The sequence below is a fragment of the Sciurus carolinensis genome, chromosome 13 (assembly GCF_902686445.1).
Source record: "Sciurus carolinensis chromosome 13, mSciCar1.2, whole genome shotgun sequence".
In the NCBI taxonomy this organism is placed as follows: Eukaryota; Metazoa; Chordata; class Mammalia; order Rodentia; family Sciuridae; genus Sciurus; species Sciurus carolinensis.
In genome coordinates this window covers 16,206,152-16,225,550 of record NC_062225.1, presented here as the reverse complement: position 1 = coordinate 16,225,550, position 19,399 = coordinate 16,206,152, and the positions used below count along the sequence as shown (strand labels likewise).

The 19,399-nt window shown below is 42.1% G+C and overlaps 1 non-coding gene across 1 annotated transcript; it reads right to left on the bottom strand.

Annotated features, from left to right (window-relative positions):
* Positions 1–541: 541 nt before the first annotated feature.
* Positions 542–615, bottom strand: Trnag-ccc (transfer RNA glycine (anticodon CCC)). The gene has a single exon. It is a non-coding gene; the product is annotated as a tRNA-Gly (tRNA).
* Between the last annotated feature and the right edge of the window lie 18,784 nt (positions 616–19,399).

The following is a 19,399-nucleotide window of genomic DNA, read 5'->3' as shown; positions in this document are numbered from 1 at the left end:
TGACCAAGTCCCTTCTGTGTTCCTGTTAGACCGTTGTGCTCAAATCCGTGGGGCATGATCATGCTTCTAAAGGTGCTGGCACATGAGTAATGAGCACATGGCTTCCTGGGGTAGAATCCCTGGCACTCCATGGGTGCTTCCCCAGGTACCCCAGGAACCTCTTGCTCCAGGGTGGGCCCTTTTCCTGACTCCATGGGGTCCTGGTGTGTGGGGACAGGTCGCATTTTCCCACTCCACTGTATTCTTCCTGAGGGCCTTTGCCTGTCTTTACCCATCATTTCCCCTCACTGTAGGGAGGTAGGGACTGATTCATGTTCTTCAGTGTCTCTCAGGGAACAAGTCACACCCAGGTCCAGATTGGTCCAGTTCAATTAACACCTCCTGCTTCCCTCCAAATGTTGTTAGAGATAAAAATTAGAGGTGTTTTAAATATTTTATTATTGTGGTACTGGGGACTTGGGGTGGTAACATGTCCTTGCATGCTATTTTATTTTATTTTATTTATTTATTTATTTATTTATTTATTTATTTATTTATTTATTTGCAGTGCTGGGGATTGAACCCAGGGCCTTGTGCTTGGGAGGCAAACACTCTACCAACTGAGCTATATCCCCAGCCCATTTTATTTTTAATAATAGGTAAATAAATTGCATGAATGAACTTTTAAAACTATAGATGGAAAAAGTAAGTTTTTTTCTTTGCTTTACATTCCCTCTAATTATGTCTAATACAATCACACCAAGGTTTCCTGGGCATCTTATGGGCAATATTCTGTGTTTATGACCATTGTGCACACCCGCACAAACATATACACACTTACATAAATGGTAATGATAATGTGTTACACTCTCTATTCTACACATTGTTTTCATCACTTACATTGTATCTTCATCTGCCTGTTTTTTCTTCCTTTCCTTTCTTTTTCATTTTCTTTCTTTCTTTTCAAAAATATTTTGACAAAGGGTCTTACTATGCTGCCACTGATGACCTCGAACTCACCACCTCCTGCCTCGGCCTCCCGAGTCTGGAATTGCAGTCATGCACGGCTGCACCTCTAACAGGCTGTTTCTTTTTATTTTCTTCTTTATTTATTTTTTATTTTTTTTGCGGTACCAGGAATCGAACTCAGGGCCTTGTGATTGGGAGGCAAGCACTCTACCAGCTGAGCTATCTCCCCAACCCAGTCTGTCTCTTTTTAAACAGCTGCATATCATTCCATTGTGCAGATACATGATCTGTTTAACCAGGTCACCACTGACGAATATGTAAGACAAACTTGTAAGTGCATAATTTTATATTCAAACCAGTCTCTCTGTAGAATGATTACTGAAGAATAGAATTCCTGGATCTAAGGATATGTACACATCAAAAGTTGGCAAATATTACCAAATTGCCTCTATGGAAATTGTACCAGTTTACACATCCACAAGCAATAGGTGAGGTGTCATCTTTGCACACCCTCAAAAACCTACCGCTACTTTCTTTTTCAAGCATAAATGTTTCCTTTTATTTTATTTTTAAAGACAACCATCATGTGACCATATTCTGTAACTCCAGGAGAATCCTGGCATGGTTTTTGAGCTTGAGACAAAAAATATTTCCGGAGCACTCCTTCTATGCATAACACTCTGATTGGTGCAGAAGCTGAGTCAGGGAGTCACCCTTGCTCAAAGATCTGTCAAAGATCTCCCCTGCTGGGCATGGGTGGGGGTGGGGCTGCAGAGGGATAGTGAGATTCACAAGGACAAGCAAATGTCTAGGTTTGTGGATTTGGGGACAGTTGAATGGTTGTGGTTCTGGCTTATTTTTAAGTGGCAGTCAGTTTGTGGGAAGGATGACATTAGGGTCGCAAAAACAGAGAACAGGAAATGGTTCAGAGATCAGGGAAAGGACAAGGGATGGAGTGAGCTGGTGGAATGACAGGATTGCTGGAGACCTTAGGTGCTAGATAGAGGGAGAAGGCAAGGGATGTCGAGAGGAGAGAGAAAGTTTTTTGGGGAAAATATCTAAAAAGGCAAAATCCAAGCCATAAGGGGATATCTGGGGGTTTAAAATGCCTGGAAAATTTCACAGAAAATTTTATTTGAAAGAGACTTGTGGATAATTTTGTAGATTTTGGCATTTCCTTCTCTCTCTGCCTTCACACCTGAATTTTTCATTATTATTATTTTTAAATGGTTTGGCTGTTTTTGTTCAGTCACATGTGGATTGAAAATTGGTATCTTGGGGACCACTGGCAGGGTTGAGCGAGCCTGGAGAAGGGTTGGAGAAGCCTCCTGGGTCTATGCTAAAGCAAGTCAAGGCTTGAGCTAGTGACCGGTGGGAGGAGGGCTATTTTTAGATGAAATGGGAGCATTACATTCCAATTGTGTTGAAGTCCAGTACTTCAATATAAAACCATGTGGATGTGATAAATGTACATAAAGTTGTTTATGTTTCTAATCCTCAACTTGCTGGTTGGAATGGGAAAGAGCTTACATTTTAAATATATGGATGCAAAATAAAAAATGCTCGTAGCCCCTTAACTGTGTATAAAAGATATGTGTCCTTTATTTTTTATTTATTTTTTTGGTACTAGGGATAGAACCAGGGATATTTTACCACTGAGCTACCTCCCCAAATCTTTTCACAAAATTATTATTTTGAGACAGGGTCTTGCTATGTTGCCAAGGGTCTTGCTGTTGCTGATACTGACCTTGAACTTGTGATCCTCCTGCCTCAGTCTCCCAAGTAGCTGTAATTACAGGTGTGTGTCACTGTGCCTGACTAATATTGGTCCTTTTTTCTTTCATTGAGAACCTCATTTATTTTTCATTTAGAAGTGTTTTATTTATATGACTGTCATGCACTTGTACAATGAGACCTTGCCAGTTCCTTATTGGGCTCAATACATTCAATAAAGTTACTTATCTGTATTTATTTTTTATCAATAAGGACTCACTAATACCTTATTTGGGGGCTTATAATTTAGTACTATCATGTTTTGTTGCTCATTTCATTCCAGCTTTACTCCTTTTGTCCCTTCAACAGTCCACCACTTTTTTTTTTTTTTTTTTTTTTGAGCATTCTCTCACTTTTTGACACTGCAAAGATGTTTAGGTCCATCATGTATTTTCCATTCCACTCCAAGGAGCTTCTACACCTTTCCTGTCGACAGGACTAGGAATATCTGTGTGTACAGTAACCCAGGCACACACACACATCTGTATTTGCTTCTGTAGCTTTCTCGCTGCATGCGTATTTTTTAAAACACAAGGAGCTCATGTCGGCACCAAGTCCCACACCACAAGTTCATTCATGCCTCGTTTGTGTCGTTTTTCCCTAGCAGGGAGAAACCTGGCTCTTGTCATCTACCGAGCAGTTGTTTATTTGAGCCTAGTGTATACATAGTTCCCTGTCCTCATGAGGAACAAATTTATCACCGACACTATAAAGTTTGTGTACAGTTCTTTTTGTCACTACCTGACAATATCCAGTCACAACTCTGTCTTCGGAAGTTCCCTGGGTCAGGGGATTTTAATGAGCCAGAAAACATGAAAAAAAAGTGATGGGATATGGGCGTTGGGTGGGGAAGGAGAGGTGGGCAGAAGAAAAATGAAGCCACAGTGTGGAGCAGGAAACTGCTCCAGATTTGTGACTGTGATACGGTCTTGGTGGTGCAGGGTTGGGTTTTGTCTTCAGTGCTTTGGAGCATCATGGAGCTGCATATTTCTTATGACCACAGTAGGGAGGCTCTTCCTGAGACCATGATACCCTGTGGGTTAGATGGTTCCAAGGCAGCCCAGGCTGTACAGCCCGTTCCGGGATAATCGCTGAGTAAACTTTGTGTCTTGTTCCTTCAGGACACCTCTGCACTCTGATGACTCTGAGCTACGGGAAGACTCCTGAAGAGCCACTCCTTCCCAGACAGCAGCCTCCTGCTTGGGCTTCTCTCAGGAGTGGGACCTGTGTCGTCCCCTGACTGAGCAGCTTCCTTTGAGGCCACTTGGATTTCTGCTTTCCCCTTAGAATGAATGTAAAATCCTTTCCTTTTCCTCCATGCTGTCTGTTTCTTTCTTTCCTGGCTGACGTTTTTGCAGGAACCCTTTACCTCCCTCTCCAAATCTGATAGGCAGTTAGCTGGCTTTTTAGACAGACTCAGAACAGAATGCTTTGGCAGCAGAGGGAGGGCAAACTGGAAAAGCAGGGAGATTAGACATTTCATAGTTCTCAGAGATGAACCCTGCAAACTAAGTTCTGATATGTTTTTCTCAAATGTACCTAGGACAAAACAATAGGGCAGAACTGAAAGATAAACTGGGCACTTTCATCTTACAGTGCTAGCCTCTGGGGTCAGCAGGCTCCGAGGAGCATAAAGGTCTGCAGGAAAAAATTCCTGGAGAGATTTTTTTCAACTAGCTCTAGCATATTTTCAATATCTGCTTCTCATTAACAATGACAAAATCCAGTCATGCCTTGGACTCAGCAAAAACTCACTTTCCTTCCCTCCTACATTCTGGTTTAGTAAACTCAAAATTCCTTCTGTCAAGTGCTCTCTTCCTCCCCTCCTCCCCATCTCTACTTTATTTCTACAAGCAAAGTCAAGCATTTTAAGAGAAATTTGTATCCATATGGGTTGGATTATCTACACTTAACTCATAAAAACTGCTCTTTTGTAAGAGTGATCACATTGCCAAGTGTCTCTGAACAACAGTAAAATGTTTTTCCAAGAAAGAGTGATAACTCCCAAAATTAATATCTGTATTCACCTTCTCACCTCAAATTTCATTCAATTTAACCAACATTTGTGAAGTGTCCTGATAAGGATGAAGTAAAGATTGGGGACATGCACCCAGGGGTACAGGTGAAGCCTGTCTTGTTCCTGTGTTTTGGGAATTAGTAGTCTAATAAGGGAAATAGAAAGTAACAGGGTTTGCGGGTGTAGCTCAGTGGTAGCACAGGCAGGGTCCTGTGTTTGATTCCCACTATCACGGAGGAAAGTGGTACTATTTTTTTTTTTTCTTCTTTTTTTTTGGGGACCTGGGGACCAAACCCAGGTCTTTATGCATGCTAGGCTGGCAGCAGCCTCCTGCTGAGCCCCACCCCCAGCCCAAGGTTCTTACTATTATTAATTAACTTTTTTAGTGTGTTCCTGGCATGTGTGACAAAGGAGGCTTCCAGGTGCAAAGGAATCTCAGAGTCCTTGAGATTGAGTAACTAGCTCAAGGTTGTACCCCATGAGGGACTGAGGCCAGCCTGCTCACCAACCTAAATCAGCACTGTGTGCATGAGAGCCGCCTGGGGTGGGGAAGAACTTTGCCAAACCACCCTTCCTAATCCTGTTTGTTCCCTCACCCTGCCTTCTTCCTTCTTGCATATTCAGTAACTGTGTAGTCCTGAACCTTGCCCTGGTAATTAGGCCTTCTTCGCCCAATTCCCACTTTGTTCTCTTTCTCATCCCAGCTGCAGGGCACTTTGCAGGCCAGACTGCAGCCAGTTCTGCAGGTTTTACAATGTTCTCCAGAGCAATCATCTCTGCCTACTGCAAGGCAGGTTCTTTCTGATGACAGCAAAGACCCTGGGTCTCTCCCAGCACTGTGGAACTTGGGCTAAAAATATGCAGGAATGATGGAAAGTGTTTACAAAACAGGCCTCTCCAGAAGCCTAATAAAAGTGTTTAAAAATGTACTAAGGTTCAAGTGACAGAATCAGCCACAGCCAGCTATGGATTATTGGGAGAGAAATTTCTCTTATACAACAAGTTTTTAGGGGATTCTACATAACAATGGTAGTTTTAGTCTAAACTCTGGGACTAGGTGGAGAGCCCCCAAGCACAATGCAGTGATCAATCGACAGCTGCCAGACCTGGCATAAAACTCAGCTGTGCTGCTTCCTAGGGACAGGGACCTGGCAGAGCTGGTCTCAGCTCACACAGGCCTGTTTGCAAGCCTCTGCCCTGAGCTGGAGCCAAGCAAACATTCCCAGAACAACCTAACACTTGGCTGAGGCTGCTTAGCCTTAGGGGCCCGTCTAAGTCTAGAATGGATTTCAGAAGTTGCTATGTGAGTTCTGCAGTCATCCAAAAATGGGACAAAGTACTACCTCAGGTGATCTCTTGGGTCTCAGGCTCTGATCCTCCTTCTCTTTCTTTCCTTTGCTCCCCAGTGTGTGTGTGCAGGGGTGGGGGTAAAGGCTAGATGGGGATGGACAAGAACTAGAGGGAAAATCTGTAGAATAAAACAGAAACCTGTTTACTATTTAAGCAGCCCAGAAAGTTGTGATTAGCTTTCAATTTCTGTCAAATCCAAATCTATCTCTTGCATGTGTTATGTGTTTGGGTTCTTGATCAGGTGCTGATCAAATGTGGCAGCAGAAAAAAGCCAGGCACACAAGGTCACACACATTGTGGGGTTCCATTTCTAGGAGGCTACTCACAGAAAGTGGATATGTGGTTGACCAAGACTATGGGGTTTGGGGATGTATGGGTTCAGCAAAGGGTGTGGGGTATCTTCTTGGGGGTGGTAAAATATTCTAAAATAATTATGGTGATGGTGGATGCACAGCTCTGTCAAGAGACTGATTATGAAACTCTACACTTCAAAGGACAAATTTTGTAGTGTTGGAATTCTATCTCAATAATAAATAAATGTGACAGCAGAAACAAACTTGAGGCCAAGAGGTCTCATGCCTCTGTCCTTGTTAAGAAAGTCCCTGTTTTTTTGTCTTGTTTTTGTTTTGTTTTTTGCCTGTTTTGGGCCTAGCTGGTGGTTTTAGACCATATCGGAGAAAACTAAAACATTCACGAGATTGTGTTCTTTAATTCCTTTAACTACTGTCCTTTATTTGACATGTATTTATTGAGAGTCAACTAGGGGCCAGACTGTGCTTGAGGCAGCTGGGATACATCAGATTTTCCCACGGGGGCTTACAAGGAAGATAGAAAAACAAAAGCAAAAATGAACTGTGTAGTGTATTAGAGGGTGATAAGTGCTAAGGAATAAAGGCAAGGTAGAGCCTGGGAAGTGGGTTGGGTGTGCAGGGTGGGCCAGACAGGAGCAGGTTTGACTCAGGGTGGGCAGAGTGACCCTCTGAGAAGGTGGCAGGTGGCCCATGGTCAGCTGGGGAAAAACTCCCCACTCAGATGTCTGGCCCAGCCAGGCCATGCCAGAGTGTGGAACAGAGTCAGACATGGGGAACAGGGAAAGAGGCCCACGAAGGCAAGGGGAATACCTCATGTAAGGAATTGCTGGGTCTATGTACCTTGCTTTCTTAATTCTGTGTTTTTGGTGCTTTGACATCTTGGGCCTTGCTGAACCTGTTGGGCCTGCTCATTTCAAGAGAGAGCAAATATGCAAATGAACCAGCCTACCTACCTCCTGTACTGGGCTCCCACACTCTAGGCCACTGTCCACCTCCCTGACCTTCCTAAGGGCCAGGAACCAGACTACTAGGTCCTATGCCCAAGGCCTGCTGCAGTTATTCAGAGTGGCCAATCCTAAGCCTGCTTGCCCTGCCTTTTCTGTTTCTTTCTGTGCAAATCACAACTACTTTGCCCAAGTTTTCCTTCTGCTCCCTTTGCCTCCTGACTGATGCTGGTGCTTCCCCGTGGTGCTGCACCTCCTTGTCTAAGAATCTTCCAGGATAAACTTCTTCCTTCATGGCAGTCATTTCCATGTCTGCATAACTTATCATCCCTCATTAAACGAATCTCTGGTCCCCTTACAAGATATGTCTTTGATTTCTGCCCTGAGAGAGATGTGGAACCGCTGGTGATTTTGAACAGAGGAATGAGATCTGAGTTGATTTTGAAGGACTGCTCTTGTGCTGTGTTAGAATTCAGAGACTAAGGGGCAAAGATGGAGTCCAGGAGGCAGGCAAAGCTGCTGCTTCATCCTGGATAGACTGAGACCAGTGTGGTTGTGGGGGTGTTAAGGTTACAGTCTGCCCAATTAGATGTGTGAAATGAGAGGTGTGAAACAAAGTGTGGCCCAAGATGACTCCAAGTTTTGCCCAGAGAAAATGAGATACAGAATTGGCATCAACTAAGATGAGAAGGTTGTTGGTGGAGTAGATTTTGAGGCAGGGCATGCTCAGGGATTTACCTTTGGGGATGTTTGTTTGAAGGTGTTTGTTAGCTCTCCAGGTGGGTATGGTGGATGAACTGCTGGAAACCCAAGTTTGGAGCACTTTCCCAAGTGGCAAGCAGGTGGACTCTATTGAAGGCCAGGAGAGCAGTGGATATTGACTAGGGAGAAAGAGAAGAGACCCAAGATAGCCTGGGTACACAATATTAGGAGGTCTAAGGGAAGATGAGGCCTCAAGTCCAGAGTGAGAGGAAGAAAACTGAGCCCCACTCTGAGCAAGCTGCAGGGCAGGCAGATGCAGAATACATAACTTTTGCAGGTGTTTGGTGGAATTTCAGAGGGCACAGCAGGAGAATCAGGTGTCTGACACAGTGAGATAGCACAATGGAAAGTCTGCAGGTGAGCGCCCCACTTTCCTGGGGCTTGTGTTCTGGTTGGGAGGGTGGAGAGGCAGGAAAAAATAACGACAGGCAGAAGATGTTACAAAATTCAGTGAGCAGTACAATGAGACTAAAACAGGATGCTGTGGTGGAACAGGATGGGAAGCTACTCTAAATGGGACTGGGGGTGTTCTCTGTGGCTGAGGTAACAAGAAAGAGCCAAGGAAGAGCAGTACGGGCAGAGAGATCAGCCATCTCTAAGACCTGGCTTGGTTTCCTTAGGACAGAAAGGACATCAATGTGGCCAGCAAGGGGGAGACTCATGGACAAGTGACACCCACTTAAAACATGTACATTTTGTTGTATGAATTGTACCTCAATAAAATTGATCACTTTATAAACATAGCTGTGCTGTTTGAGTAGACTGTTGGAGGCAAGAACGGAAATAAGACATCTTAGGGAATCCCAGGGTGGAGAGGACGGGTTAAGTGGATGGGGTAGACATGGAGAGAAGGGACAAGTGGAGATAATTTGGGAGTTTTCTGGCTGATGAGGAAGGGTGGGGAAGGAAAAGAAAGGAGCTCATTCCTGTGCACCACTGTGCCTGGCTTCTTCTGGTTTTTGCCTTGAGCATCTAAGCAGGAAGGGGAGGGAATGAGAAGCACAAAGGGCTTCCCGAGTGGAGGATTCACACTTATGTGGGGATGCACCTTAGATCCGCTACAGAGGGATTCCACAGAAGGGGTCTGAAGTGCTGTGGGAGTGCAGAGGAGGGGACACCTGCAGTCCAAGAACTCAGGGAGCTGCTTGGATTGGAGCCTGTTGAAGGGCACCTGTATGGCCTGCTAGAATAACTCTGGGCTCAGGAGGAGACACAATGCTGGTTAACCTGAGTTTCCTCCTATAACTCGTTTTATAACTATAAAAGCATATCAGCTCTGCTTTCAAAAAAATAGAAATAAGTAGAAATAAGATTTCTTGGCAACACCAGCCTTTTTAGTTGCATCGTCTTCATTTGAGTGGACACAGTTTGATGGTATGGTTGCAAGTCCTGTGACAGACATTGATGGCTCTCTGATGGCTCAGTCAGTTGCAACTGATGTCTGAACACTGCATAGGGCACAGCTCCTCACTGAACATGTGTGATTTAATTTGTCTTCACTACATCTAGTTGGGTAAAGAAAACTTAAGACTAAAGACAATAATTATGGGAAGTTGTGAATCCTTTGGCTCTTTCTTTTACTTTAGAATATTGATTCTTTAGTCAATGGAGCTGAATTACTCAAGTTTATTTGTTTTTGAAGAAGACTTTTTTTTTCATGATGATACTGATTTAATTATCTGAGTTTTAAGCAGAATATAAAATAGGTTTTTAATTTCTGCTCTATAGGGACCTTACTTTCAAGATTTATTTAATTAAAGTCAATTATGAATGGATCTGTTTTATACTTGTGAAACGCTGAATTCCAGTGTGTAGTGAAATCATGTTGGGTTAAGGTTGTAGAAATTGATTCCAATGATCTGTTTGGGTAGTCTGTTGCACTTGATGAACTGTGGTCAGAACGTATCCCAGTGTAAATACACGATAAGAAAATGAGATTATCTCACCATGAGATTTCAATAAAGTGGTTGTCTAGTTTGATGTAGAAAAAAATGTTCATAAGAAATGTAGTTTACAAATATGATTTGTGGAATCAGAAGGCAAAAACTCAGAAAAAACACATGTGATGGTTCATAGTTATCCTTTGTAATTATTCAGGAGGAAAACTAAAAACCATTCTAAAAACGTTATAATATCTTAATAGAGCAATTCATGTGGCTAACTCTCATACATTAAATATTGAAGCATTTTCAGATTTATTTCCATAAAATCATTTTCTCTCTGTCTCTGCAAACTAAATGTAGATTGCATGTGGAACATGATTTCGAAGGTGTCCTCTCATGCCTCAGCTCTGTTCTGTAGGGAGGACTGGTATTGGAGTTGAGCCGCGATAATTTCAAGAAGCACTGATAGAAAAGGTAGGCGTAAGCCAGGCATGGTGGCACATGCTTGTAGTCCCATCTTTCTGGGAAATGAAGTTGGAGTACTGCTTGAGTCCAGCAGTTTGAGGCCAGAGTGGGCAGCATTTCAAGACTTCAGAAAGAGAGGGAGAGGAAGAGAGTGAGAAAGAGAAAGAAAACAGGTAGGTGTTCCAAAGTGAGCATGCTGTTGGGCCTGCGTAGATTCATAGAGGGAAGTGGCCTCTTTAGGGCAGATTCAGGAGACCCGAGTAATAGAAGGATTTTGAGCAGGCGTGTGGCATGATTAGAGCAGGCATCAGAGGATTATAGACATGGTGTAGACATAGCTAGGGAATTGCTCCTCTGCACAGGTGGCATGATGCTCCTTTTGACCTCCATGGCCGTGAAGGAAGGCAGCCTGAAGACAAGGCTGGCATGTGAAGACGTGCAGAGTTGAGGGCCCAGTGGAAAAAAGGAGAGGAAGTTGGAATCATGCCCTATTCTCGGAACTGTGTCAGGACTACCTGATCTGCGAGCAAGTCCATTCCCTTATTGTTAAAACCAGTGTAAGTTCAGCCGTCATTACTTGCAGCCGAGAGCATCCTGAATGATACACAACAGTGTCAAAATTGGTATACCCTGTGTAGATCATAGGCCGAGTGAAGGCTCTTTTTAAGAAATGGAGCTTGCTTGCTTTATATGATACAGATCTTCACAGATAGATTGGGAAGGAAATCAAATTAGGTGGAAGGAAGTTGTAATCAAATGACAGTTTGTACCTAGGATGAATTTATAAAAAGATTGGAAACACATCTAGTTCTTGACTATAGACTTGAGGCAAATTCCACCTAATTGTTGGGTGAGTATCACCAGCTAGGGGGACCTGAATCCTGCAGGCGGAGGACTCATAGAGTAGCAACTTGCAAAATCACCCAGCTTTGGGTGTCCTGAGGTTTTGATCTCATTGCTGTCAAAGCAGTCAGTCCCAGAGAAGAAGGCATCTTTAATTTTGGCAGGCCCTACAATATGATGCTACAATGGGTAGGAGAAGCTTAATGGAAGAAACCAAATTTGAGCCAGCTTTTGGTCTTTCATTCACTGTAATTAAAAAAAAATTTTTTTTTGTAGTTGTAGATGGACAGTATGCCTTTATTTTATTTGTTTATTTTTATGTGGTGCTGAGGATCAAACCCAGTGCCTCACAAATGCTAGGCAGGTGCTCTGCCACTGAGCTACAGCCCTAGCCCACAGTAATTTTTAAATAGAAACACATTTTAAAAATAAAATATTTAGACAAGTATGGCATACAACCTGTAATCAATCCCAGCTACTCAGTGAGGAGGTGAGGCAGGAGAAATACTAGTTCCAGGCCAACCTGGGCAATTTAGTGAGAACCTGTCTTAAGGAAAACAGCAACAACAACAAAAACCTGGGGGCAAGGGTGCCCACTTGTAATCCTAGCAACTTGGGAGGCTAAGACAGGAAGATCTCAAGTTCCAGACCAGCCTCAGCAAATTAGGGAGACCTTAAGCAACTTAGTGAGACCCTATATAAAACAAAACACAATAAAGTCAGGGGGTGGATATGGTGGAGTGTTTGGTTAGCTTGCATGAGGCTCTGGGTTTATCTTCAGTTCTGGAGAAAAAAAGTAAAATATTTAGTAATTTCTAGTTAAGAAATAATATTCATTGGGTTGATTGGTTTTAGTTTTTGCTACAATGGATCAAAGGCTCTTAACAAAAAAGGGCCAGGTTCCATGCATATCAGTAAAATCTTTTGTCAATAATTATTAGACAGGAAGCTTGAAAAGGAACAACCAGAACTTCCGTGTCTTAAAAATTCTTCCTTGACTCACTGTCAGCAGCCTGGGTCCCTGACGGGGTGTAAAGTCCTTCAGACCCAGCCTTGCATCCTCTTCTTCCTAGCTCCACCCTGGCTCCACTCCAGTCCAGCTCATGCCAACTGCCCACGCTTCCTCAGCTTCTGCCTCTGTCTGGAATGTTCTTTCTCTGGGTTCAACCCTCTCCCTTATGTTCTTCAGGACCCTGCTCAGGTATTACTTCCTCCAGGACTCCCTCAACCACCACCCCTGTTGGGAGAAGGTGCTATTCATGTGGGCTCCCACGGAACTTACCCTGTGGCCTCCACCCTAGTCTTTGAAGTCAGCAGAGGTTGTCTTTGGATTCATGGGAGCTTTACCTGTTAAATTCCATTCCATTCTAAGTCTTCCTGTTTATATCAACAGAGGCCTTGAGTAGGCAGGAGGGTGGCTGGTGTGGAGGAGGAGCTATAAACCCTGCTGGTGACAGGGACTGTGCTCGATTTGGGTCTGGGATTTTCCCCTGTGTAGACACTAGAGAAGTCAGACAGGTCGCTGGTAAGAGGCTGTTCATTAAACTGGAAATCCCTGTCGTGTCCTGTCCAGGTTTTACCAGGTAGATGCACACATGGTTTGACTTCACAGACCCACCCTGCTGGGGGAGCTGATGAGGGTTTTAGCTTAGACCCTGGCCCTCAGAACTGGCAGAGGCCATTGTTCAGCCTTTGATACTCATATTTTCCAGAGAAGCATGGGTGAGATAGATAGTAATGATCTGAGGCCAGGGAGTGAACATTCCGACTCTGTTTCATCTAGGGTATTCCTCCCTGACTTGGAATTGTTCTGGTTAGGAAATGGAATAATTCATAAAATCCCAAGACCACACAATACCAAGATCCCAGAACGTGACATAGATGAAGTAACGGCTTAAAGTAGATGAAGATTGCAGAATATTTAATGCCAGATACTTGGATACTTGGCCCATTACTGGTGAGTGCTAAAGACTGGGAAAAGAGTGAGGGAATTATTCCCCAACCTGGTTACAGAATTGGGATAGGAATTCGGGAATAAAGGCAAACATACAGAGCCTCAAAGGAAGTGCCCATAAACCATTGAAATGCAGAAAGCACTCAGGAAGAGTTATAACTCTTGAGTGACATGTCCTTGACCCCTGAGTCCTTGTAAAATGAGGGAAATGTGCAAGCTCAGGGACACTGGCACAAAATGGTGCAGTTTCACCCGATTCCACCTCCAGTCTGGCTCCTAATTACTGCCCCTCTATAAATATTGAACCCCCAACCCAAGGAGGGCCTTCTCACTCTTGAGATAGCCCTCATTTCTCCCTTGAATGTGAATCTACTTCCAAAATAAACCTCAGTCTATGCCTTTGACAGGTGTGTGCTGAATTTTTTTCTTTCACATATGCCCAAAACCCCACTGGTCCTAAGTAAAATTCACCCTTCTCTCTGGAAACTCCTTGGACCCAACTTTGGAGGCAGATCTACTTTGGTAACAGAATGACTCTCCTAATTGTGGTACATATGGTGAGCCAACTCTTTCAAGCAATTATTTTAAATTTTATTTTAGGTGCCAGAGGCAAAAGATACAAAAACAGTGCAGGGAGTACAGGAAACACCCATGCTTCAGGAGATGAGCACATAGCATCATGTGCTCTTGCTTGAAGGAACTCAGCTCAGTTGTGAGAGGCCCTCTTTTTGCCTAAATTCTCTGTTTTGTCTGTCCCAGTCCTTCCTCCCCACCTCCTCCCCACCTTTCCCTGATCTTAACTGCTGTCTCCCCTCTTCTCCTTAATTTACAAATTTCCAGCAACCTCCCTGCCAAGAAACATGCATTTTAACAATGGGGGTTCTGATCATTATTCAAAACCACAAATTTTGATTTCCCTTCAAGAAGTTCAGAGAGTTTTTTGGACTTAAATGTTTTTATTTTTCGGTCCTGGGAATTGAACCCCCGGCCTTGTGCATGCTAAGCAAGTGCTTTGCCACTGACCTACACTCCCAGTTCTTTCTATATTTTATTTTTGAAATAGAATTTTGCTATGTTACTTAGGCTGGTTTCAAACTTGTGATTCTCCTGCCTTAGCCTCTTAAGAAACTGGGATTATAGGTGTGTACTCCATGCCTAGCAAACTTACATTTTTAACACCTCAGGCAGAGATTGAGTACCCTCTGTATCCATGAGGAATTGGTTGTAGGAACCCCCCGGGATACCAAAATCTGTGCATGATAATGTCCCTTATATAAAATACCTAATATTTATATATAATTTATGCACATTCTCCTGTGTACTTTTTATTATCTCTAGATTACTTATAATACCTAATATAATGCAAATACTGTGTACATAGTAGTTGTACTATATTGTTTAGGGAACAGTGATAAGAAAAACAGTCTGTTCACTACAGATGCGATTTGGTTGACTCAGGATATGAAGGTCTATTTGTTATTTTCAGGATTCTCTCCAAGAAGCAGGGAGAAATGCAAAGATTCTAAGTGTCCACTGTGTATTTTGGAATGCTTCTCATCAGGCATGCAGGTTTCAAGGGAAGAATTAGGATTGGGTTCAGGGACCAAAATGGTGAAGTGAGGTGAAGGAGGAGGCCCACTCTGTGAATAGCACAGGGAGTTAACTGCCTGTGCTAACCCTGAGGTCCTTCTCACGACACAAAACAGTCATTACTATATTGAAATAGCAACATCATTCAAGTTGCTAAGATTTCTTCAACATCTTCATGAGGAGAGGAGCGAGAAGAGTGATTACCTTTTTTTAATGAATGAAAAACTGGGGTTTTGCCCAAGGACCTGGAGTGTGTCTGTGACAGAGATGGACACAGACCAGTAGACTCCCACAGCCAGTGAGAGCACATGAAAGAGAATACAAAATGAAAAAGAAAACGGAGGCAGACCAGCCATGTTTTATTCGGCACCAGAGGGGCACATCTTGAGGGAGTGGTGGGGGGTGAGGGTGGCAGGAGGCCACCACCAGGGTTTGGGTTTTATAGGGCCTCTGCAAAGCCAGGTCATGGGAGGAGTTATTACTTTTGAGTGCCCTCTTGGTGGGCAGGGCCAGGTCATGGGTGGGGTTAGTTACTTTTGGGGGCCCTCTTGGTGGGCAGGGCCAGGTCATGGGAGGAGTTAGTTACTTTTGGGGGCCCTCTTGGTGAGCAGGGCCAGGTCATGGGAGGAGTTAGTTACTTTTGGGGGCCCTCTTGGTGGGCAGGGCCAGGTCATGGGAGGGGTTAGTTACTTTTGGGGGCCCTCTTGGTGGGCAGGGCCAGGTCATGGGAGGAGTTAGTTACTTTTGGGGGCCCTCTTGGTGGGCAGGGCAAGGTCATGGGAGGAGTTTGGCGGTGGGGTTAATTCTGCGTGGGGCAGGAGGGCAGGTAGGGGAACAGTGAGGGAATTTCCTTGGGGCCTATTTTCCATATCCTTCAGCCAGACCTAAGCATCCTTCAGATTAAACTTCTTCCCACTTCATGTCAGAACTCCCTGGGTTCCTTCTGGAGGAACAATGTGGAGATTTCTTTATGATAGTGAAGGGGTTTAAGATCCTTGGATGAAGGTGGTACTGAAGAAAGATACAGTACAGCTAGAAGGACTATTTGATATATCCTTAGTATACTCACTTTAAATTTATTAGTCACTTCAGTGAATTCAGTTGGCCTCACATGTCCCACTAGTGCCTGTGAATTACCTCTGAAATTCAGTGAGCAAACTAAATTAAATTAAGTAACTTCTATGTCCCACATCATGGTACTCACTAATCCTATATATAGCTCATAAAAAATTATTATCTATGTTGTTCTAGGAAATAATGGATGATTCCTCATATCTTTTAAGGGAAATGTCCTTAATCATGTATTTACTATAATATAATTTATTCCTTTGTTTTTATGACTTTATTTTAATAAAGATAATGTTCATTTTCTTTTCAGGAAATACAAAATAAAGAAAAAATAATCAGGAACCTGGCCATTCAATGATATTATTGTTATCATTTGACTGTACATTTTGTTGAATTTTTTCTTTGTACATATATACAGATCTTTTTAAACTTGGAGACAAGGTCACATACAAACCCAGCGATAAAGCAACTTGTTTTTAAATTTTAACAATAAGTCATAAACTTATTTCTAGTCATATCAATATAAGCAGTTCAACATAAACTTTTCTGGTTTTCTTTTTTGTGGTACTGGGGATGGAACCTAGGGCCTTGTGAGGGTAGGCAAGCCCTCTACCTGTGAGACATATCCCCAGTCCTTTTTATTTTTATTTTGAGATAGGGTCTTTCTAAGTTTCCCAGTCTGGTCTCACCTTACAATTCTCCTGCCTTAGTCTCCTGAATAGTTGGGGCTATAGGTGAGTGTCACTATGCCTGGCTCAACATAGATATTTTTAATGACTACATGATCTTTCATTGAATGGATGAACCATAATATGTTTGATTAGCCCCTACTGAGGGACACTTAGGTTGGTTCTCATTTACTACTAGTATGAACAAGGCTGTGGTAAATGCCCAGGCCAATGTCCTTGTTAGTATATTTCCAGAGGAGAAACTCCTAACAGTAAAATGATTGGGTCAAATGAGTACTTACATTAAATGTTAGTATATATAATTATATATCCAATATACCTTCCATATCTTGGGTTCTACATATGAAGATCCAAACTACTGAATGTGACTAAAAAATATTTTTAAAAAAATTGCTTCTGTACTGAACAGGTATAGACTTCTTTCTTGTCATTATTCCTTGAACAAAACAGTATAACAAACAGTTATATAGTATTTATAGTGTAGTAGATACCTACTACAAGTAATGTAGAGATGATTGAAACTATACAGGAAGATGTGTGTTGGTGACATGCCAATACTACACCCTTTATATAAGAGACTTCAGCAACCATGGCTTTTGGTATTCACAGAGAAATGACTGTGAATATGTGTACACACACATACCACATTCACAGAGACTTCCAGAAAGTATTCAGCAAGAAGCTTGTTTCCCCCACCTGTGCTCATAGTGAATTTTGACATTTGTAACATTTTTGCCAATCTGATAGTTAAATTGAACAGATTTGTTATGCTTACCAACCGCCTTTGTTTTTATTTTCTACTCTTATCCTTTAGATTTTTCTTTTAATTATGGGTTTATAAGAATTCTTATTACTTCATAAGAATATTTACCCTTGCTTTTGAATATTTTCCTCCACTTTTAACTGTAATTATGCTTAGAAGGTTCATTTTTACAAAGTCAAGTAGGCTTTAGTGATGAACTTGTTTTTCTTTTTAAGTGTTCACCTTGAAATAATTGTATTTCTTGTTGTCATAATGTCTAACATGCATTTGTTAGAAACACTACAGAGTACCCCTCAGGTAAATTTCCCCTGGTAGTAACATCTTGCATAGCTATAGGACAGTATCACAAACAGGAAATTGACATTGATGCAATTCATTGCCCTTCTTCACATTTCACTAGTTCTACATGCACTCATTTGTGTCTGTGTATATTTACTTCTGTGCAGTTTTATCACACTATGAGCTATGTTCATGCGACACCGCCACAGTCAGGATCCAGAACAATTCCATGGCAAAGATCCCTTGTGCTCCTCCTTTGTAGCTACACGTACTCCTGCCTGCTTCTTCAGGCATCCTTAACACCTGTAACTATAAATTGGTTCTCTATCTCCATAATTCTATCATATAAATGAAATTAAACAGTGGGGACCTTTTTAGTCATTCCACATAGTGCCCATGAGATCATCTAGGTTGTGTGTATCAATACCTTGTTCCTTTTTATTGCTGAGTAGTATTTCATGATATAGGTGTACTGCAGTTTAACCATTCACCCCTTGGAAGACATTTGATTTATTTACAGCTTTTAGCTACTAAAAATAAAACTGCTGTGGCCTGGTGCAGTGGCACACATCTGTAATCCCAGCAACTAACGGGGCTGAGGCAGGAGAGTCGCAAGTTTGAGGTCAGCCTCTGGAACTTAGTGAGAGATTGTCTTGAAATAAAAAGGTCTATGGATGTGTCTCAGTGGTAAAGTGTTCCTGGGTTCAAACCCCAGTACCAGAAACAAAAAAAAGTAAATAAAATATTGTGAATATTTGTGTTTAAGTTTTTGTCTGAACATACATTTTCATTTTTGGAGAATAATGCCCCAAGTGCAATTGCTGGGACATATGTAAACATATGCTTAGTTTTAAAGAAGTTGAACTTTTTACCAGAGTGATGTGTCCTTTTGCATAACAATCAGCAGTGAATGATCCAGCGCTCTCCATGTCCTCACCAGCATTTAGTATTATTGTAATTTTTAGATTTTAGTCGTTCTGATGGGTGTGCAGAGGTATCTCACTGAGGTTTTAATTGCAGTATCTTCAGTGGTTAATGATGTGGAGCATCTTTGCATGGCATGTATCTGTATATCTCTTGGGTGAAGTATTTTCACGTCTTTCAGCATTTGTTAACTTCTTTTCTACTGTTGAGTTTTGAGAGTTATTTGTATATCCTATGTCTCGACACACACCATTCCTTTTCTTGGATATGTGGCTTGCAAATATCTTTTCCTCTTCTTACCAGGGATTTCCACAGATCAAAACTTTTAATTTACAAGGTCTAATTTATTAATTTTTCCTTTTTTATGTATTATGTTTTTGGTTCAAGTTTAGGAATGCTTCACCTAGCCCTAGTTCCTGAAGAATTTTTTCTATGCTTTTCTTCCCCTAAATGTTTTAAAGTGTTTCATTTTTATATTTAAGTTTGTGATCCATTTTGAGTTAATTTAATAGGAGCTGTGAAGTTCAGGTTGAAGATTAATTATTTAGGTTTTCTGAAATGCCTACTTGCTCTAGCAGCAGTTGAAAGGCTGTTTCTTCTACTGAATTGCATTTTCGTTTTTATAAAATATCACATGAGGGGCTGGGGAGATAGCTCAGTTGGTAGAGTGCTTGCCTCGCAAGCACAAGGCCCTGGGTTCAATCCCCAGCACCACCAAAAATAAGATAAAATAAAATAAAATAAAATAAAATAAAATATCACATGAGCATATTTGTGTGAATGTATTTGTTTTTTCCATTCAGATTGTTTTCTTTGTAGGTATAGGTTAAGCCTTA